Source organism: Symphodus melops (genome assembly GCF_947650265.1).
Source record: "Symphodus melops genome assembly, chromosome: 4".
Taxonomy (NCBI): Eukaryota; Metazoa; Chordata; class Actinopteri; order Labriformes; family Labridae; genus Symphodus; species Symphodus melops.
The window spans coordinates 29567618-29591088 of NC_136694.1; the positions used below are offsets into that span (position 1 = coordinate 29567618).

At 45.8% G+C, this 23471-nt stretch overlaps 1 long non-coding RNA gene across 1 annotated transcript in view; it reads right to left on the reverse strand.

Annotated features, from left to right (window-relative positions):
- Nucleotides 1–22070, reverse strand: part of LOC306822604 — a 152473-nt gene extending 130403 nt beyond the window's left edge. Inside the window, exons 1-3 of the long non-coding RNA XR_013778901.1 lie at nucleotides 21880–22070; nucleotides 19942–19987; nucleotides 6667–7402 (exon numbers count right to left, since the gene is read on the reverse strand). This is a non-coding gene — a long non-coding RNA (uncharacterized lncRNA). The remainder of the gene's footprint in view (nucleotides 1–6666; nucleotides 7403–19941; nucleotides 19988–21879) is intronic.
- Nucleotides 22071–23471: the final 1401 nt, after the last annotated feature.

Genomic DNA, 23471 nt, shown 5'->3' on the forward strand with positions numbered 1-23471 from the left:
CCAGTCAGAGGCCGGGACCGAGACCTTCAAAAAGTGGTCTTGAGTCTGGAACTGATTTACAACACTGGATCGTGAACAATCTTATATACAATCCTTCTTATCTGCACAGGATCAAAGAGCGACGGACGGACTTAACAGTCGGACTTTGATTTCAAAATATGCACGATCAGGAACAACAATGCACGAGGAGCTAATTGTTGCACCTTGAGTTCATTATCTCAAGACGCAGCGCTCACTTGGAGCGCCCCGCCACCGTCAAATCAAGTCCTGTTGCGGTGCACGAAACCATGAATTTGCACAAACTGTGAAAACACATCTTGTAGTTTTCAGACCGTGACCGGGACATCTTTTTCTTATTTAGCTCGACCCGTGCAGTCTGTCGTGAAGGCGGAGGGGAGTCGCAGAATGGCTGTCAGGTGCGTCAGGTGCAAACGGTTAGAGAGTGCGAGTGGGTAACAGATGTTCTGCAGTTCAAACGCGTTCCTGCAGCGAAAATGTGAAGAATACCGAGGAAACACTATTATCACTCATACAAATGTTTTTATGGCTCTAAGTATCGTTTCAAATCGAACCCAAGAGATCGTTCAGTCAACGGCGTGCGTGGAGTTTGCACTTCGATACATTTTTGTGCGTGTGCGTGCGAGTGTGCGAGCGCACTGCTGAGAAGCCTTTTTCTTTTCCAAACGTGCAAATTAAGATGAGGAAATTCTTGCCTCTGTGTCCGACATGGAAGGTGTTCTTAATGTGGGAATCAGTTGGATTCCGATGGCGCTGCCCGATTCGCTTCTGACGGCCGTGCTTTGAAAAAAGAAAAAAAAGAAAAAGCTTTGAATGAGAGTTTTGTTCGTGTTTGTTTGGAAGCATCGTGACGTTTTTATTTGTGTAAGGACTTTCTTTAGCGCTGATAGGTTGGATGTTTTTAAAGGATCGCCGCTCGACGACTCATGCACGGAGGACGTAGCCCTCCAAGCGGGCGTCTTGGGTTTGAATCCGACCTTTGGCTCCTGTGTCAGTCCCGGATCAACGACTCTATCCACACAAAATGTGGTCATCGAAAACTGATTGAATTGGGCCTAAGAGGTCTACAGTCTGAGGTCCAGGTCGACTCTGATACGAACCAAATCTGCAAAGCCGAACGCGTCATTCTAAATATGATTGTTTGCTATGAACTTAATAACTCGACCCGAGGAGCTCTCTGGAATGAGTCTCTGTAACCTAACTGGAGGTCAAATTCATGGTCTGTGACTGATACTTTTTTTTTCTCCGATTTTTTAACAGTCTACACGTTGTGTTTGTTTTTCCAAGCGTAACCGTGAAAATGTCTTAAAACATCGCCTTCAGGGAACACCAGACATCTCACACAGCTTCATACTATTAAAGATAAATGAGAGAACATGTTGTCCTGGCACGAGCCGCCATTGACACTTCGTCATCCCGTCATCATTTCTCTCTCAGACCAACGGAAATACAAACCTGGAGGATCCTGGTTTGAGGGTTTGAGGATGTAATCCCGCCTCTTGCCCAAGTCCACCACGACCCCCATCGGGACAAGCGGTACAGGTAAGGGATGAATGGATGGGAGAGAGAGAATATACTTTTCAAGGGTGTTGTAGTTTTTTTGTCAGGAGGATTGGCTCCGCCTCCTGGTGTTTGGAGTGTTTTTTGATTGGATAAACAGGTAGAGTGTGTACTTGGTGTCTGTTGAGCTTTTTAACTTCACAAACCTGTGTGTGGCTTCACTGAGACAACATCCATGTTCTGGACCAATCGGGTCAGCGCTGCAGCACGCTGTGGTCTGGGATCTAACTGCACTGAACCAGATCCCTGAGCCGGGATGTGTCAAGTGCACCCGAGGGACCTCGACCCCCCAGACTACAAGCAGACTGGTGTTTTCCAATTTCAACATGCTGAGACTGGTGCTTCCTTTTAACGAGACGTGACATCCTTTGAGCATGTTTGCAGGACTCAGGGGAGCTGACATGGGTCGGCTGGATACAAGAGAACGCCTTAATCATACTCTCCATCTCGGGGCTCTGGTAAAAGAAAAAAAAGGATGCGGATCCAGATGGAGAACTAAACTGAAAGAAGGGCGCACTGCGAGCTCGTACAGTCAGGACTTGTAAGATGAGTAAAAAAAAAAAAGAAAAGTAAATGCAGATGTAAAAATCCCAGAGATATCAAGTTTCAAACCATTAATCCGCTTGATTTAAATCGGCAACATGATGTGATTAAGACAATGAGGAGCACATGGATCCCTCTTTCATGTCCAATATTGACAGATAAGATGCAGATTTCAGTTAATACATCTTGGACAGAATAAACTCGTGTGCACAGGCGACGAGGTCACAGGTTTGCGTGAACATCTGGACGTCACCGTCTACCTGCAGGAACAAATACAGGAAGCTGAACCTGACACGTGCAGGACTTGAAATCGTTTAACCAAGTGATTGTTTAAGCAAATTCAGCTACCAGCAGAGAGCCGAGACGCCAACAGTGCGTTTGTCCCAGGCTTTAAACCTGCCAAATTACACTGCGAAGCCAAGCATTTTAATATGGGGACTAATGGAGGTTGGAGGACGCCTCAAGTGGCCGAAAGAAGAACTGCAGTCGTTGGCTCGTTCTCCCCGATATCTCTGCTGCAAAGGCTGATGTTTCTTCTTCCTGCTAAGCAGACACATAAAACTCTGAAACGAGTTGCTCCTTGATAACGGGGGTTATCTGATTTCATCTACAAGCTATAACTTATGAAGCATCAAGCGTACGCAGACTGGACTTTTATGAGCGTGTCAGTCACAGTCCTCCTTTAAAGATGAGATAAGAGATGATATGTGTGCACTGGGGGCCCCGTACGATCAGAAGTAACAAGTTAATGGCTGCTCTGGCAGTTCAATGTGATCCTGTGGCTCATAAAAATACAACTCAGCAGCTTTCTGCATGAGACACCCTGGATGTATCTTTTAATGTCAGAAGCCAAACAGACCGCATACCTCAGGTTGTCTGTGAAACATCTGCAGCCTTTACAAAATCCTCCCGTCGTCCCGGGCTTTTCGGTCCCGGACTTCACAGAGCTCCTCCCGATCGACACCTTCACGTCCAGTATGTGCACAGCGACCGGCTGTAAGGCTCGTATAAAACAACCAGTCAGACTTTTTTTTACTGTTTTTTCGACATCATCAACATTCAAAACCTGCAGTGACATGAAAAGGCAATCAGAAGGAAAGAGAGATGTGTTTAGTCACCTGAAGAATTTTAGCTTCCATTAGACATCTGTGTAGTTTGGTCCAATCAGCGTCGGACAAGTTACGACATTTTGTCAGTCTGCAGGGGAGGGATTCAAAGTTTAAATGCAGCAGTTATACAAGACAGCGAGGCAACTAGCTCTTAATAGACCGGCAAATTAGGATTTTAATTGAGGGAGAAGCATTTAAAGATAATCCAAGACATGAACTCGAACAAAGCTAAAGTGCCAATAAAAGCACGTTGGAGATCTCCGGCACGTTTTAAGTGGGCTGTAAACGGTAGACTGGTAGTTAAAGCAGAACACAAACATTTAAAAAAAAAAAAAAAAAGGTTTGACTCGCGGAAGAGCCTGAAAAAAAAAACAAATGTCTGACTTGTTTTCACAACAAAACGTTTCAGACCAGAAGTTCCAACATTTCTTTTTATTTGGATTATTTACATGTGTGTGAGAAAAGGCCATCTGGCGGCCCCACCAGCTTCGTCGCACAGTATGCACAAGTCATTAAAAATAACAGCAATGCTTATTAAACATCAGCATGTAGAAATCAGACAGAGACAGAGGGGACACAGAGAGAGAGAGAGAGAGAGGACATATTCTCTTAGCTCATCTTTACATTGACTTCATTCGCCGGCTGTTATGGCTGAACATCCATGACACGTATATACAGGTACAGGTCATAATGAACTCAAAAACACCTGAAACAAAACAGGAAGTGTGTGTGGGCTTCTGTTTTTTTACTCCACAGTCAGACTCATTTCCACAAAGATTCTCGCAAATTCCCAAAAACTGTAACTTTTTGAGTTTTGTTGGGACACTTTTTATGCCCTCATAAACCGCCATTTATTTGATCAGGTTGTTATAATTAAAGGATGAGTCAGTAGCTTGTTTTCTTACTAAATAAAACACAGTCTTCTCCTAAAGTGAAGCTGCTCCTTTGTCCTTTCAAAATAAAACACAGTCTTCTCCTAAAGTGAAGCTGCTCCTTTGTCCTTTCAAAATAAAACACAGTCTTCTCCTAAAGTGAAGCTGCTCCTTTGTCCCTTCAAAATAAAACAGTCTTCTCCTAAAGTGAAGCTGCTCCTTTGTCCCTTCAAAATAAAACAGTCTTCTCCTAAAGTGAAGCTGCTCCTTTGTCCCTTCAAAATAAAACAGTCTTCTCCTAAAGTGAAGCTGCTCCTTTGTCCCTTCAAAATAAAACTCAGTCTTCTCCTAAAGTGAAGCTACTCCTTTGTCCCTTCAAAATAAAACTCAGTCTTCTCCTAAAGTGAAGCTACTCCTTTGTCCCTTCAAAATAAAACTCAGTCTTCTCCTAAAGTGAAGCTGCTCCTTTGTCCCTTCAAAATAAAACTCAGTCTTCTCCTAAAGTGAAGCTGCTCCTTTGTCCCTTCAAAATAAAACTCAGTCTTCTCCTAAAGTGAAGCTGCTCCTTGTCCCTTCAAAATAAAACAGTCTTCTCCTCAAGTGAAGCTGCTCCTTTGTCCCTTCAAAATAAAACTCAGTCTTCTCCTAAAGTGAAGCTGCTCCATTGTCCCTTCAAAATAAAACTCAGTCTTCTCCTAAAGTGAAGCTTTGTCCCTTCTGGGCCTCCGTACATGTGTGACTGTGTCTGCAGAGACTCTGTCCTCTGACTGGATTTGACTCTTCTGATTTGTTCTGGTCGACTCGGGACGTTTGTGGGCGGAGCTGGTGTGTTTCCTCCAGCCAATGAGAGCGCAGCAGGTGAGTTTAGGAGTGGATACAGCTCAGTGATTGGAGGAGATTCAAAGCGGTGAATATGACGGACGTGGACGTCGCAGCAAAGAAGAGAAAATCTAATCAGAGTGAGGAGAAACAGCGAGAGGAGAAAGCTGCTTCTAAAACCAGGCTGAACCTTGTGTTGTCTTTCACCCGTGGACGTGGAGCTGCTCTACTTCCTGTTGGACAGGAAGCTGACAAACACCGATGATTAGCTTGTGCTAGCATGCATTAGCTTGCAGTGTAGCTACAAACAGTTAATGTACACACTACATCCTGCAGGGAATGAGAGCTTCTGGGGGAGAACAAACCCAGGAGACTACAAACTAAAACAAACACTACTGACTCCACCTTTAAAATAAAGTTTAAAAATTCACATCAACCGTCAGCTCAAGATTCAAGATCTATGTTCACAGTTTGAAGAACAGAAGGAACCTGTCTTTTAATGAAAGATTTCCTGACCGTCCCTTTGATATCCAATCACCTGTTTTACAAGACAATGTGTTTGAATTTGCGTTCCTGATTGGTGTATTGATCCATCGTTGATGCTCTTTGGGGGTTTTTAAAAAGCAGTGTGAGCCTGACTCTCTGTGCTGCATCATGTAATAAAAAGGTTTTTGACTCGAACAACACGTTTGTACTTCTGAGGAGAACTCCAGTCCTCTCACAGAGGACAAATTAAAAACAGGAACAGAGGAAAACCAAGTGAGCGATGTTACTGAAAGGAAACGAACTCACTGTCATGTCATTTGAAAACATCCGTCATTGGCTTCTCTTGAGGATCTTTTGGTTCTTCTTCTGCACTCTTTAAACCTAAGACAGGGTTTTGAGTTCTCACAGAGGCTCACAGATCACGGATTGGCCTCAAAGGTAAATCATCATGTCAAGAAAATAACGACTTTTAATACATGTGGGCAGAAATCCATCCAAGTTTGATAATGGTTGTTTTTCCCTTTAGGTGAACGTAGCTTCACGAGTCATAAAGTCCACATGTATGAGTTCAGAATTTGCTCGAATTCATAACTAATAACTGGAAAAAGTAATAAACCGGTTTTTATCACCACGTTGTTTGTCAGCATCTCGAACCCCTGACTTCATTTTGAGTTCACAAAGTTATGTGCTGTACGCGTGGGGCGGTTACATCACATATTGTGTTGGGACAGATTAGACTGTTGTTATCACGAACGAGCTGCTTTAAAGGTCACATATTCTTTTTTTTAAATCCTCTTCTCCATGTTCCTCTAACATGTCTGTCTACAAACCCCCCAATGATGAGAGAAGTTCATCCTCTCCGTCTTCTGCCTGCTCCACTTTACAGAAAATGTGTGCTCAAAACAGGCCGTTTGGAGGTTTCCCCTTCATGACATCACAAAGGGCAGTAGCCCCTCCCTCAGGTGGGTGACACTCCCACAGCTAGGTGTTTGTTCTGCCCTCTGAGTCTGCCTTCTCACCGTAAACAATAGGACATGGAGCCAGAAAGCAGCGAGTACACCCGAGCCCTTCCAGAGAGGGGGCGTGGTCAGACACAGCTCATTTACATATTTAAAGCTACAGACACATAAAACAGCCTGTTCTGAGCAGGGCTGAAATAGAGGGGTTTATAGACATTTACAACAACACACTTCACACACATGATGAAGAGGAGCGAGGACACTTGTTCACACTTTTTGAAAAGGAGGAGAATATGTGACCTTTAAATGAAAGTTTAAGCGTTGACTGATTCATGATTCTCTCTCACTGCGGTTTTGCCCATCTTCTATTTTATTCATCCACCTGTAGTTTACCTCTTAATGTAAATGAAACATTTTAGTTTCAGCTTCATGTTGTTTTCAAATTTGTTGGAGGAAAGAAGGAAGCCGAGTTTTGTTTTCATTTCCCTTTCAAAATAAAATGAATGTACTGATGTGATGAGGTGAAGTTTCCCTCCAGCATCCAGCTCGTCCTCGGTGTAACGTCCGTTCACTTATGTTTTTTTTGATGAGTTTTCCCAAACATGCTCGTCCTCCTCGGTGCGTGTACTTCTTGTTTACGTTGGCGTGTGAGACCCCCTGCTGGTTTCAGATGCATTTGGACCACTGCCTGCTGTGTAACCACGTCCGCATGGCTCTGACGCAGCGCTGAGTCCGTGCCATGGCTGTGTTTTCTTCTCGCGTACGTGTGTGTTGCTGTGTGTAACTCATCTGTTTACGACGTGTTTTGGCAGTTCCCCGCTGTTTTAGTGTCTTCCTGTGGCTCTGACAAAGTGTCGAGTTTGTCCCTCTGCTGTGTGTGTGCCTCTGTTTTACGGTTGTGTGTTTGCCCGGCTCCCTGCTGTTTGATGGCCTTTCAGCGCTGTTATCAAGTTCTGCCTGTCAATGGTGCTCTCTCTCTCTCTCTCTCTCTCTCTCTCTCTCTCTCTCTCTTGTCATCCACGGAGGTTCACTCCACCTGGAACAAAAAACAAAACAGATCATCAGAAACATTTAGCAGCTAGATTTCTTAGCACAAAACTGCAAGCTTAACAAAAACAAAGAAAACATGTCAAAGTTCTGAAAATTTCTGGACCATGGCAGTGAAAGTTTTTGGGAAGTTCAAATGATGATTTTTTTTTACCTCACAATAAAGACAAAGTGCCGGTAACGTTGACAAACCTCACACAGACCTAACTCAGACGACTGCTGTTTGACGCTGTGATACTTCTGCCCGTGTGTCTGAACGTCGCCCCTCTTCATCGCCACAGCAGCGGATGTTACCCCGCTTTGTTTTCTGCACGTGCCAAAGCACAAATAACATTCGCTTGGCTCATTTTCATTTCAGGGAAGTCTCCGATCGCTCCAGGGTTACTTAAGGTCAACAGGTGTGAGCTTGTTAAAGTGAAATAAATCACTGATTCACACGTACAGGCTGTTTAGAGTCAGGATTAACCTTTAAAGATGCATTTACAGTCAAACACAGAAAGGCAGCTGTCTGGCTCAGGACTCGAACCAACAACCGTCCTGCTGTGAGAGAAACCTCACGGGATGGGGGCGGCAGAAGCTAAGTAGAGTCGCTGGTTTAAGTCCCGACACGGACCAAGTCCAGAAACTGGCCTGGTAGCTGAAGGGGTGCCAGTCCACTTCCTGAGCGCTGCAGAGGTGCCCTAGAGCAAGGCACCAAACCTTAAAACTGCTCTGGCACGCTCGCTGTGGCACCAGGATCCTGTCTGTGCAGGAGTGTGTGTGTGTGTGTGTGTGTGTGTGTGTGTTCATGCCCACAGGATGAGTGTGGTGATCTGTGTGAATCAATATCTGCTTTCTGCCCACATGTCAGGAAACACAGAGGTCTTCTAATGATCCAGTCCACGATACATTCAGGGAGACAAATCCTTTTTACAGGCAGGAACCTCGAGCAGAAGCAGACAGCTGTGTTGGGACTGTTGCAGGAACAGAAAGAAGGAAAGAAAGAAAGAAAGGAAGGAGAAGAAGAAGAAGAAGAGGAAGAGGAAGAAGAAGAAGAAGAAGAAGAGGAAGAAGAAGAAGAAGAAGAAGAAGAAGAAGAAGAAGAAGAAGAAGAAGAAGAAGAAGAAGGAGGAGGAGAAGAAGAAAAGGAAGAAGGAGAAGAAGAAGAAGAAGAAGAAGGAGGAGGAGAAGAAGAAAAGGAAGAAGGAGAAGAAGAAGAAGAAGAAGAGGGAAGAGGAGGAGGAAGAAGAATTACTTCATTGATCCCTGAGGGGAAATGATGTTTTTACACTCTGTGAGTCATGCACTAAACACAGGCTGATACACATGGAGAGATGTCAGAGTGAGGGAGCAGCTCCTGAGCTGCTTGGAAGGGGGAGGGTTTAGCGCCTTGCTTAATGGCACCTCAGCAGTGCGCAGGAGGTCGGGGTTTTTTTTGTTCAATGCCGGGACTTGAACCTGCGACCCTCCACCCACTGTACACCCAAGCTTTGTAAACTGAACCAGAACCTGAGCTCTTCTGGCTCCAACAGTCTGGCTCCCTCGCTCACAGATTCTGGATTCATCCGCAGAGTCTTTTAAAAAACAGAGTCCCGAGGCCCGTCTCAGGCAGGCACAGAAACAAAATGTGCCAAATGACCACAGCAGCTCTGAGTTCATCACTTACAGATGGAGAGAAGACGGAAGAAACTTAGAGACAGAACAACCGACAGAGGCTCAGAGGAAATGTCACCAAAGACAAGATCTGATTTCCCTGCAGAAAGGCGGGTAAGGTACCCGGGTCTGCACCAGGACAAGACGCCACCCTGATATTAAGAAGACTAAAAAATGAGACACAAACAAACAGGCCTGGCTGCTCGAGAGCAGATGGCGCTTTGTGGAGAAGCAGCAGCGCTCCCTGAGACAAAGTGGTCGATGTGATTATCAGACGGGAAAACCAAAGTCAAAGATTCGGTGGCATAAAAGATCGCACTCCTGATGGAGCCTCACAGAGCTGGACTCATCCGGAACCCCCCCCCCCCCAAAAAAAAAAAATCACAGATGAATCAGTGACCAAAGAAACTAAAAATGAACTCTCGCCTCTCGGCATCGGCCCCTAAAACTACGTTAGAAACAAAGTCGAACCTTCACAAGCTAAAAAAATAGGACAGGTGATCTCCAGCACAAACTCAAATAAACTCAAATCTCTCTCCTACCTGGCTCCTCTAAACCCCGCCTCCTCCTCCCTGAGCGCAGGTTGCACTCAGGCGTGCAGCAGCACCGATGTTAGCCTGCAGGGAGGAGTGACGGCTGGCACAGCGAGCAACGCTTAAAGCTCAGCAGCTAAATGACGATGATGCTGACGACTGAACCACTTGAGCTCTTTCTGCTTTTTTGGTTTTTTTTTAAACCTTTGGATGAGTCGGATAAATTTAAGAAGTGTGTTTTCCAAAAAATGTGGGAACATTTCCTTGAATAATTTCCAACTACAACAGCTGGAAACAAAAAGAGAGAGATGGGGAAGAGTTATTGGTGGAAAGCTTAAGAAAGCAAATATGCAAAGAATCCTGTGCAGATGTACCGACTGTGAAACCACAGGTGAGTAAATCAAAGCTGCAGGGTTTCTGACAGCCTGACAAACTGTTACTCATTTCTCTTCCTCCTTTTTACAGAAGAGCTCAGGTCTGAACTCCTGCAATACACTTGAGCAGATTCACAACTTGAGATAATCAGCCGAGCTGCTGAAAGTGTCTGACGCAGCGTTGGACCTTCAACCTTTACACACAGGAAGCAAAGCTAAAGTAAGTCAGTCGGACGCACGCTGAACGCTTCGATCAGAAAATCATCCGACCGCTCGGGAGCAGCTGATCGAGCATCGACTCGTCCGCCCGGCTTTAGGGCGAAGAAGCCTCCTGCTAAATGATGCAGGACTACTCCGCTATATGTTTCAGGGAGTGACAAGGAACCGGGGGGCAAGGCAGGCGAGCCCGCCACAGCAGCACAGAGCTTGTGATAGGCTGTGAGCACAGGATCAAAGATGTTCTATTAAACGGGATGATGACAGTCTGGAGGAGACGCTTGCCTCCATGTTGTGAAATGAAGGTCCCCAGATCTGAAAGGTTCAGGGACTTAAGTAAAAGGGGCCTTTGGCTCCGGTTGTCAGAAGTCCTGGGAAGGCTGCAGAAATCAGGCTGTGTTGGATTCATTGATTAACGATGGAAAGGAGGCGCATGTGTCTAAAAAATGTGTGGTCTCTTGTATGTCTTTATTACAGCAGTGTAGTAGTTACTCTGAATTTTAACTTTCTGCTCGCTGCTGGTTTTTTATTCCTTTCGGCTCTGCCCTCCTCTGGTTTGATGTGTTTGGTTTTTTTATGACAGCCGTGCAGAAAGTACTTTATTCCCAGCGTGCTGATCCAACTGGCAGAGCGATGTAAACACACATGCTCAGCTTGCACACTTATGGAGAGACAGTCGGACACATCAAAAGAATGCAGCGCACGCTCGGTAGATCATCCGAGATCAAAGGCCGCCGTCATCCATCAGTTTAACCGATGTCCCGCAAACAAACAAAAAGATGGGGCGTGATGGCGTGTGATCCCTCGCAGTCGGCCCGTAACGCCGAGGAGTCCAAGTGAGCGAGCAGTAAAACACGCCGCCTTTGATTGATTCACTGCACGGCTGCAGCACATACCTGCACACAGGTTACCGGAATACCTCCGGAAAGATCCGTCATGCAGAAAGTTACAGTTCTTACATGGACATCTGTTTCGTTTCCATGTTTCATGTGATGCCATGAAAACTCACCGTCCAAAAAACCAAAAAGCCAACCGACAAGCCGAGAAGGCAGAGACGTGTCAATTCAGCGTTTAAATCAGAGCTCAGGTGAAATCATCTCTTCTCTGACTTTTCTGTCTGGTTCTGTAAAAGGACTGAGACTAAATATTTCCTCTTTTTTCTCTGTGAACTCTTTGTGCATATTCGTACCTCCGTTTCCCTTTCACCGAGTGCGTTCACATGGACCTGAGTATCCCGGTTATGAGCCTGATCCCGGTTTTGATCATATTCGGGATGTGACGTTTACACGCTCACAGAGAAACCGGCTGATTCACATCCCTGTATGCATGAATCAAAAAGCATCATGTTTGTGCAGGCGCACACGATCCAATTTAATCAATGAAAATAAAGTTTAAATTGTCTTTTTAGTGCCGAGAAAAATAAGGAAGATATTCTCCGACACGACCGCTCGCTCATCCTAAACCGCGTGCTCGATATTATGAGAGAAACACAAAACGTATTCCTCACTCCAGAAGAAGATGGTGGTCCCCAGATCCTCGTGTACAGAAGCCTTGACTCCTCTCCTGTGTCCTCGCTCGCTCGCCCGCTCACTCTCTCTCTCACTCTCTCTCTCAATGTTTGACTGTATCCACTTTTCCATGTCTCCAACTCAAACATAAATAGTCTAAAGAGAAATCCTTTGCCAGTAAGAACTCAGTCTCTGTTTCAACATCTCCTGTGAGTGTCTGATGGATTTGCTCCCACGTCTTTCCATCATGTTGTTGTTGCTGTTTTTGGCCTTTTTTAAACCGACATTTTAACAGATGGGATTTTTTTCTCCCTTCTCTCCCCTTCATTCCTCACTCCTGTCCATTTGGATCAGAAACAGGAGGGGACAACATCCTACCGTACATTAAAAACAAAAACTATATAGGTTTAGTTTTTTTCAGGGTTGGATGCTCAGAGGTTAGCTCAGAGGTTCCAGGTTTGAATCCCCGTCACACAGGAACCTTTGCGTGTGAGTTTGCACGTTTCTCCCCGTGCACTCCAACATGCGCGCTCCTGGTGCTGAGACACACCGGTGCAGGAGGCTGGTACCTCTCAGAGGTTTATGCTATGGGGGCCCCTGGCATTGCAAAGCTCCTGCTTTAGCATCCTAAAAAAAAAAAAGGGTTGAGGTGCTGCACTTGAAGCATGTAGACGCTGCTCTTCTTCGAGGCCGACTCACAGATACATAAAAAAAAAAAAAAAAAAAAAACCCCTCCCGGAGCAGCTCCAGCCTCACACATCTTCGGCCCCTCGTCCACTTCTCGGCATTTCACCGAGTATATTTATCGCGTGTGTTCTGACCCCTGATGGAGGAAGTTTTCGAGAGATGTATGTCGTCATGACCCTTTGTTGCGCTCTTTTATTTCCTTTTTTATGACACCACATGTTCGTGCTTTGAAGCCGGCATCCCCCCTCCCCGAGCGGGCTGTAAAGATGTCTCTTCTAATCGCTCCGGGGGGACACGGTGCAAAGTGGAACTGCGGCAGAAAAAGGCTATAGGGTTGATACAGTTGTAGATGTCACACACCTTCAACTGTCTCCTTAAGAACTTCTGGAAACTTCCATCAAATTATTAAGAAAAAACATCAAAGACGTCTAAAGACGATCGGCCTCGTTCAGTAACATCTTCTTCAAAGGTTGAGGAGATGCTGAAGACGCCGGACTCCCGGCTGAGAGGAAACTTGAGGAGATGTGAAGTTGAGGTGCGACTGCAGGAGGTCGGCGAACAAACGGCGGGATTCACAGTTTGAGGAACGGATGAAGAGAAAAGACAGAACAGACACATAAAAGCAATAAACATGATGGATGTGTCACTTCTGTTCTGAGGCGAATCCCAGAAAAACGTTTTTCAATAACGCTTGGACAGACGGGGGGATCTTACAGGGTCACTGACTCAAGACTGGAGTATAGATCATTTCCCATCATGCACCTGGTGGAAAATGTACAACTTTTGAGCAGAAAACTGAAAAAGGAGGAGAAACCTGTGGAGTTGTGAGGAGAGAAAGGATGCTTCTTCGACGAGATCAAACTCGACCATCTCGAGTGCCATCAACCCTCAATGTGGTCAAATAACAGACATGACGCAACCTGCCATGAAGTCATAAAAAAGCTGAAAGATGTTGATCAAAGTTGAGTCAGAATTGAATTTTTTTTTGCAGGTTTTGAAGGTTTTCTGTATCTGAACCTGCAGATGGAAATGTTGCGTGCTTCAAACGGTTCGCAGCTCGACGAATGAGCCAGGCAGAATTTATCGGCTGCATGATTAGATTCAAAAAGAAATTAGACTCCAATCATGAGAACTTATTGACTCTTGTAAACGAACTCTCAAAGGCAGTAAGTTAAGAGTCACGATGAGTTTTACGACTGCTACAAAATTACGTCCCATAAGCCTCAGCTGCATCAAACTACATATTATTGAATTATTGGTGAAAGTATTGCACTTAAACATTAGCACATTAGCCCGTTGTCGAGGCATGAGGAAATCAACCAGACAGAAACTGATACTGACTTTTACTGTCCTGCACTGATGTGCAAATAATTCATGTGCAGATTAAGTTTTTCTATAAATTATACAAAAAAAAAAGAGAAACATTTGAAGAGTCTGCAGCGAGTGTGTAAATAAAAAGTGAAAGCCGTAGACCGCAGCAGCAAGAAATGAGCGCGGGGCTGCACGCCAGGAAGCAGGAGACTGTCGGTTCATGTAACAAAGAGCACGCTAAAAGACAAATCAGCACAAAACGAGCTGTTTGTTCTCCAAAAATAACAAGCAGGCAGAGGAAAAGACGGACTCGGCACGGGGCTGCACTGCGGAGAGGACGGCGGCCCGCTGCATCCGTTAGCCTTTGGTCTTTAATTGAATTGAGAGAGAGAAAAAAAACCCTGTTAGAAATAAATCTCCCCTTTAAACTCCACAGGAGTGGTGGTGCTGCAAGAAGGGAGACAGCTCGACAGACTCCAAATGTGAAGATTATTAAGATTCATAATGTCCATATTATGTGTGTCAAACTGAATTTGGATTGTTGTGTTTCAGCGCACAGCGGGCGCTCGCTCGTATGAAAGCGATTTGTGCGACTCCAGAAAGCGTTCACGTGCAGCGCTCTGCAGAAGAGAGAGGATCTTTGACTTCAGGGAGAGGAACAGAGATAATTACATGTACACGCAATAAAATAGAAAAACACGCTCCTCTCGCCCGACCTTCACTTTCAAATGACTGAGCTCGACAGGGGTTCACTTTTCAGAGAGAAGCGTCTCATGGTGTGATTACATCTCGGGGTAAATAACTCCGCTTCGGGCCACTTAACCTTGAGACGTGCATCATAAACAAGTCACGAGGAGTCAAATAAGAAGTGATTGAAGGTGCGCCTCAGATTATATCTCTACGATTTGAACCCGCCGTCGGCCTCCTCGCTCCCGCCTCTACATCAAAGGTGATTGTGCCTTTGCAGAACATCAGGTCTGTTGACTCAAAACAGGTTTTTATATGGGAGTCCTCTGGTCCTGGATGGGCTTGATGCACAAACACTCTTTGGACCCGAGTCTCTGCAGACTGAGCTGCTGCGGCCCCCCCCCAAAAAACGAAGACTTGACTTCTGTTTATCTAGAAAAAGATAAATGCAGTGATATCATGTTGGGAAAGTTGTTCACTCACGAAACGAATGAAATCTATCACACGGCTTTCAAAGCAGCAGAGAGGAATTTCCCTCCTGGGAGCAATACAGACGCCGATTATTTTGTTTAAGCTAGGAGACGGATCGTGTTCAGGGGGCTGGTCTCGGATCTCTCAGTTCTGGAAGACGAATTTGTGTTTTTCTTTTTCTATGTCCGTGTTCGTTTCCTCCAAGCCGAGCAATTTGCCTCTTTGTTTGTTCGAGCTGATCGGATTAGGCGGTGCAGACAAAACGCCGAGAGGCCTTTTTCCCCCGCGGCTCTCTGAGAAGCTCACTGAGCACAAGCCGCCGCGCTCCGTTACCAGAATACACGAAAAGACTGTTGTTGTTGTTGTTGAATCGACGAGCTTCCTGCCAACGTCAGCGAATCAGACGCCTCGTCAAGGATCGGGTCCAGGACCCTTTAAAACACACCGACCTCGCTGTGATCGAGACGATTTCAGCCAGCAGACTTCAGCTCTGCGCCTCTTCTGCTTTACGTCAGTTCACCACACACACACACACACACACACACACACACACACACACCCTTTTCAGGAATCTGTGAACTCTGTGACCTTTAAACCCTCGATGATAGTAATCGGGGTCTGTTTTGCAAAGAGGAAAAAAAGGGAAACTATTCGGCACCACATGTACTGTACTCTGCAAACTATTATCACTCTGAATAAATCAAATACAGTTGCTCAGTCTGCAGCCTCGTGATAAAGGATCTCGGCGCCCTTTTAGTGTCAGTTTTTGCACGAGCTGTCACTCTCCCTAAACTTTGAGTGGATTTATTTTTTAACAAAGTCTTTGAGAAAAAAAAAAAAAACCCGTCGGAGAGTCGAATCTCGACGTTTACTGGAGAACGATGGCCTGAAATCTGTCAGCAGCAGCTGCCTCCAACTGTGAGGGCGTTCACACTCTCCTGAAAATCTCACGATATTTCCGAGAGGAGCTGCATGTGTGAACGCCCCCCCACCCCCCCTCCCCTCACTCTGCTCACTCGCCTTTCATACTCACGAGCCGAGGCTCTCTCTGCTCCTCGCTCTCACACGGACCGACTGACGGCGGCGTGTTAAACACTTCATCGTGACGAGGTGATCACACAGAGAGACGCTGAGTGAGGAGTAAATCAGACACCCTGAGCTCCATGAAATCCAGACTGCTGTAAAAACTGGGGTTGGCTCTCTGCTGCTCTAACGAGGCGTGTGGCGGCTCGCGTGTGGCGGCTCGCGTGTGGCGGCTCGCGTGTACGTTCGCTCACATACAGTGCTGCGTGTCGATGATTTACACGTGTGTCACACTTGTTCGTTTTTACTGTCATCCCGCACACATTACACATTTCTACTTATTCTCCCTGTTGTTACAAAATGAGACCACATTGTCCCCTCAGTACGACTCCTGTCCTCCAAGGACAGCCTGTCTTCTCTTTATGCTTTCTTACAACGACACGATAAATTCACAAGGGAGAGGCTGCGGTCGCTTCGAGCACTCTGACTTGCACACCAATTGTCCCTCTAATGATATCCATGCACAAACACTCCCATGATGTTTAGCATCTGATGTTGGAGAGCAGCAGTGAACCTCTTTCCTCTGTGCTGCTCCATTATGTCCAGCGTGTCCACAAAACCAAACGTTCCTTCTGCTTGATCGGACAGCTCGCCCTCAGGATCCAGATCACAGCGATTCTGTCCTCCCATTTATTGTAGAATAACATTTCAGATGCTTGTGCTCACTCTTGAAGTCCTGCATGGACCGGCACCGGCCTCCATCTTTAAACCTTTACGGCCTCAGCAGATCTCTGAGCTCCCAGCTTCTTGGACTCCTCGGCCTCTGTGGACTCTTTTAAAAAGCAGCTTCACATCTTTAGACTTGCTTTCAATTCTTTTGTATATTGTTGAGATTTATTTTGTTTTTCTTCTCGTCCTTTCTTGTGTCTCCGCTCTTCGAGACACATCACAGGAGAACTAGACGATCACGGAGGACAAAAAGAGAAAGAAATGTGCAAACAACACGAACATCGGCCAAGTGGCTGCAGGAACGAGGACTTGAACCCTCAACAACTCCACCGCTGAGCCACAGCCGTCCCTGGTTTGTGTAAAGACATGCAGACAGCACAGAGACACAGAGGCGCGTTTAACCCTTTGTGTGCTGGTCTCCTGTGCAAAGGATTAAAGAGGGTCAAAACTGCACTCAGAGGTGCTGCTCGGGGCCCCAGATCAGATGGTGGCCCCCGAAGCAGCAGTGAAAAATGTGCAATGGCGGTATTGTAAAGGGCCCTAAGGCAGCCCAGTCTGACAGTTACCCGTCTTGTTGCCCTGCTGAATGCTTGAAGGATCGTCCCCCAAGGGACCTCGGACCAAAACAGACTCGAGAATCGCCAATGACCGCGCAATATTTATGTCGACTTGTCCTCATGTGTAAGTTTGGTCGTGTCCACAACTTAATAAAATTGCTGACGGCTGAATATACAGAATTAGTTTCATCTAGTTTAAAAAAAAAAAGAATGATCATATTATTTAAGATAAGTTTAAAACGTCCTGCAGATGACACGACATGAAGAGATGGACGTGCTGTCTGAAACCTGAGACTGGCCCCACCTGAGGTTGTGTTTTCATTCACTCTGTTCTGCAGCTCAAAGCGCTAAACGTGCCGTCAGTTTGGATAAAACCGTCAAAAGAGAACGTGACAGAAATGAAACTGAGGTGCCAACGCTCAGCTGTCAAGCAGATGTGCATTTGACTGGAGCAGCATGTCATAACATTACTATAAAACATCAGATCTTAAATATGATATCATGTTATCATTCAATGAAAATGAAGTTCAGGCACAGTTGTTTTAAGTAAAACACCAAAGACCTGCCTCCTACGTTTTATGTCATCATTTGCTGGACGTGCCGCTTAAAAGAAATTTATTGGGGCAAAAATAGGAATTACAGCTTTCTGGGAAGAGCGACACCGCTATCGACTGGAGATAGATAGATAGATAGATAGATACTTTATTGATCCCGAGGGAAATTCAAGGCATCCAGTAGCAGTATACAGACAGGCAGGACACAGGACGCAGATAAAAGCTTCTGCAAGAAATGGGTATGGATGCAGAATCAGACGTGTGTTCTCTACGGTGGCCAGGAGGGGTCAAGATTAATGCATAATCCAAAAAAAGCCACAATATGCAAAAATCTCTACGATCACGTCTGTGTGTTCGCCTGCTGCATTCGTGTTTTGACTTGTTGCATTCCTGGCCGTCCTTTTTGCAAAGTGTTCTGTTTATGCACAACCACCGTACTGCATCAGGTAGGGATGTAGTCAAGACCACATTGACCAAGTTATACCAAGGAGACCGGGACCAGAAAGCTCAGAGACCGACTGGACTTAGCTGTGAGACCGGCTCATCTTTTCTGTTTTCCTCGGATCGTTCCTCCTCGGAACCAGAAGACCCTCCATACGGCTCCATGTTGGCGTTAAGCGTGGTAATAAGTCACTCGTGTTTTCCTTGTTGTCTTCGCTGCTGCTTGTCGGAAACATGCCGTATGAATACATTGGACTTGATCTGACAAGTCTAGTCCAGCAGCTCGTCTCTTTACAGGTTTCAATGCTTCAGACACCGTGGATAAACAATCCGTCTTAAAGGAAGAATGTGTGACTTTTTGATCCAGTAGAGGGCGCCCTTGAGCTCCAACATACCAAAACAAACTGCTGTTTGGGGTCACCTACACCAGAGGGCGACACCTTTGACCCCCCCCCCCCTCCACTCACGTTAACACGACGGAATACTCAATTAGAACGCACAATTATTAAGCACCTGCGTCATTCAAATTGTGTTAGCATGTTAATGTTAGTGCTCTTTAGCTAGCTGGTTGCTTCAATCACCTGTGTCCTGCATGGTTGTGTTAGCATGCTAATGTTAGCACTCTTTAGTTAGCTGGTAGCTTCAATCACCTGTGTCCTGCATTGTAGTGTTAGCATACTAATGTTAGCGCTCTTTAGCTAGCTGGTGGCTTCAATCACCTGTGTCCTGCATGGTTGTGTTAGCATGCTAATGTTAGCTCTCTTTAGCTAGCTAGTAGCTTCAATCACCTGTGTTCTGCATGGTTGTGTTAGCATGCTAGTGTTAGCACTCTTTAGTTAGCTGCTAGCTTCATGTAAACTGACACAGAATGATGTAAAAACTCTTCATCCTAATAATCAGTGAGTATGTTCTTCTTCTTCTTGACTCAAACAGCTTTTATACACAAGGGGAGGAGCCGGCCGTCCCGTCCATGTAAACACAGCTCTGACAACAACACAGCCAGCAGGACTCCAGCTTCTCCCTCACAGTCAGGACTCACACACACATTCACACAGTAGGGACTTGCTTTATGATTTATTCATGTGTGAAATGTCTCACATTCTTTAAGTGTTCGCTGGTATACATGCGTGCACACTCAGACAATTTTTTTCTAACAGGCTGAGTGGAGCTGCTCTGTAGACAGAGTGTGTGTGAGACTGATCAAGGCTCTTCATACATAAAGAATAGCTCTGTGGTAAATCCCTTCTTTAAAAACTGTGAATAAAATCAACTTTTCTGCCTCTTCATCAAAGCTTGCAGATATTGAGTCCAACTGATACGACATCTGTTTGATACGTCTTTCTTTCGTGCAGTCAGGTTTCAATTAGAAGAAGTCTGTGCTGATTTACGTCCCTTTTGGCTCTTCAAAGACTAACACATCACACATGATCAGGCGGCCCCAGATAAGTCCGAACCTGCTTGATATAAATCAGGAGCGCTGTGCTCCTCGTGACTTATGATTGTTTCATCTAGACGATGGCGATGCTAACATAAGACAAAACAAATAAGAGCAAAGGGGCAAAAGACGACTTCAAGCAGATCACGTTTCAGTCCTGCAGAGATTTCTTTACACCGGGTTGTAAACTGACAGACTTCACTCTGCAGCTGAGCATTCAGAAATGAAATGTGACAGCGACACAACAGCAAGCAGAAGGCCCCGACGAGAACACGCCGCTCTCTTTGTTTTTTGGGTTTAAGACAAAATAATCCTTTAATGTCGCCTCGGGAGTGAGCTGCGACCCGACTGAACAAAGAGACACACTCACCTCATGCATGAATGGAGTCCAGCTGTGTCGATAGGCGACTGTTCTCCTGAATGAAACAGCAGAAGAGAAGACGGCGGGTCAAAAACATCCACACACGTTGTTTCTGGATTTTTATCTGCAAAATCATGTCGTGAGGTCGTGAACACGTCGATCAAAGCAGAGCTTCTGCTCATCCGTCTGGGAACGTCTCTGACCTCATGTGTGTACCGACCTCTAAGATGCGAACTGACACTCTGCACGTTCTGAAGGACAGACTTCAACCATTCAATAAAACCTGGGAACCCCTCGGATCTTATCTTGCATCTCATGTCTGAATACAACAGTGTGTGTCCTAACACACACTGTACACACACTGTACACACACTGAGAGGGCTGAAGGTCTATGAAGGGCTCGGGGGGCAACTTTTTATTTTTATTTGTTCTTTGTTTCTCTGTTCTTTACGTTGCATGTTATTGCACTCTATCTCTTAATTATCTTACTGAAATCATACCTCTTCTTTATATCTGAGCTTTAAATAAGGATTACATGCACACTATGCAGTAACTATACAAATCAGCCTGTTGTATAGTGTTGAGTGTCTGAGTGATTTGCTTCCTCAATAAAAGATATTTGAGAAAAAAAAACAAACGAAGATGACGATGGAGCTCGAGTTGACCTCACGCCGTTTTCATCACCTCACATATTATGCAAATGTGTTTCAGTCAGCGACGGGGCCGTCTGGATATCTGCACGGTGACGAGTGATCGACCTCAAAATCAGCCGTGCAACTTTAAAAAAAAAAAAAAATCAGGTCAGAATTGGAAATCGCACGTCGTGAGTTCCTGGCTTAACAACCGAGATTTATATCATAATGACCTCTGACCCTGAACTCTCTCAGCTCAGAAACCAGCCTGAGCACGGTGACCTCTGGTACATGACGTCCGAATACAACACGTACATGAAGCGTGTTCAGACTGGCAGAAGATCAAAGATAATAACAGGGACGAGCGGTCGAGTGCAGGATTGTCCCCTGTGCTCGTGCGTACACTGAGGAGTCGCTGGCCAGCAATGTAAACATTTTTATTGTTATCAAAGATGTCTGCCACGACATTCAGTGATCAAACCGACGACCTCTGAGATTGTCTGCAAAAAAAAGAAAAGCATCCATCTCACACGAAGGAGGAGGAGGAGAGGCGGGCGCACATGTTAAGATGAGCTGCGGACCTCCGGGTGGTCTTCACGCCCCAGAAACACCTGAAACATTTGATTTGTAAAAGAATGAGGAAGTAACTCAGTAAGCATCCCGGGAGGAAAAACTTAAACCAGATGATGTTAAAAAAGCGTCTTCATGTATTGTTGATTCGACTCTTCCTCCGCAGCTAAGAGCCGCGATCATTTCCCTGTCACGCCGACCACATGGCGGAGGTTTGATCACGCCGCGTGTTCGGTGTGTTTGTATCATATTTGCAGAGCGACACATCTTGAGAATCGTGCCGATGACACGGCAGCTCTTCTCGCTCCTTTTACGTTGTCCAAACCGATTCGCATTCAGACGAGACTCAGAGTTAAAGGACCAATCAGAGAGCTGTGTAGAGATCGAGGCCCCGCCCACACGGCCCGTTTTGGACGCCCCTGGGTTTGGCAGATATGAGAGCAGTTATCGGGTGTTGCAGCGATGGAAGCCTGAAAGGGTCTGATTGTATTTTGATGCTTTTTACGTCTCTGTCACCGAATCGTTGCTTGTTATCGTGGTTCGATTCACATTTGCATAAATGTGAACAATCTGGCACATTTACTGCACATGTTCATTAATGTGCACTATATATAATAATCTATAAATAAAGCAGCCATTTTTGATTTGATGTGACGGTCTATAAAAACGTTGTATTATCCCTTTAAGTGTTTTGGGTAGTTCTGTTTGATGGAGCTGAGCACGCACACGTATGCACTATAAATACCGTCATGTGGTTGTGGGAGTCTTCCTGAGTGTGCTCTCCCTCTTCCTCTTCCTCCTCCTCTTCCTCCTCTTCAGCTTCGCTGTTCTGTCTGTGCTCCTCCTCCTCCACCTCCTCGTCCTCAAGCTCTGAAGTCGACTCCTCCCCTTCCTGCCACGCCTCCTCACTCTGACACTCCTCTGCTGCCTTCCTCAACTCTGCACGCGCACGCACGCACACACACACACACACACACACACACACATTATATATTATTATTATTATTGTTGTTGTTATTTTTAATAAAAACAGCTCGGACAGTGAGGATGCTGACTGACTGATCAGACGTAACTTCTTATGTGCTTCATGTCCAGAGGTCGATCGACTGTCCCAGCCTCTCAAACCAACAAACTGGGGGATTTTTTTTAAGAAGCTCGGACATTTAAAAGGAATTTTTTTTTTAATAAAAAGTCTGAAATTTTCCAAAAATAATGAATCAAATGAAAACATTCAGACGTCCTCTGCTTCTGCAGCCTCGAGCGGACACTCGACATGAACTGCAGGATTTTGCACTTCCAGGACCGGATGTTTTCATCATCCTGCGTGTGTGTGTGTGTGTGTGTGTGTGTGTGTGTGTGTGTGTGTGTGTGTGTGTGTGTGTGTGTGTGTGTGAGCTCGCTGCAGACACTAACACGTCTTCTGCATGTGCTCTTCTGTTTCATCAGCTCATGGCAGCTTGCACAGACATGACCTCACACACTGTCCGTTATTCTCTCAGCCTATAAATGACTGATGAACCCTCGTTAGCGTGACGCTGTGATCATCCCTCCTGCTCATTCGTCTCCTCGTCACCGAAGTCTTTGGTCTCACTCTGCTGCTGCTGCTTTCTTTCATCGGCCTCCTTTCCTGCTCTGCGTCGCCGTCATCTGCTGCTCCATTCTGACCCATGACTTAGCAAAAGCCTGTTCACAGTTTGTCGTGACACACGAGGCACCAAAGGGGCGTTTTGTGTCGCTCTCGACAGCCCGTGAGGATACAGAGCTTCATCTTCTCTTTGACGTCACTCATCGAGAGCTGCTTGGTACGCCAACGCTCGTTTGCTTCTCTTGATGGAAACAAAAAGGATCTCTGCTGCCTCTTTCCACCATCGGACCACGTCATCCCTAAATCACCGCCAGACGTTCAAGCTTCAAAAGTTGCAAATGTAAAAGTTAAAAACGTTCGACCCCGACTCCCTTTATTTCTTCACCCTCTAATTTCACTTCTATCAAATGAAGTCAAAGCCAAAGACAGCTTCCAGGACGTTTAACAGCCAGCTGCTGCGATGCAGCACTGCTGCAGCGTTTAGTCTGGAAACAGAACAAGGTCCTCTTTGCGTTTTACTCCACGGAGCATGAAGTCTAAACTGGCTTGGATGAGGTCATGGCGATCATTTTCCAAATGCAGATGCTGCTTTGAAGCGAGCCTCGGACACGGGAGGGACAACACGGGTTCTGTCCCGTTGGACCAGCTGCTGAACCCTCTCAGGTCTCCCTCTGGGGGGGGAATGCGGTCCACGCGGGTTTTGTAGACCTGCAGGAGGCCTGAGATCGTGTCCCATGTAAGACGTGTGGGCT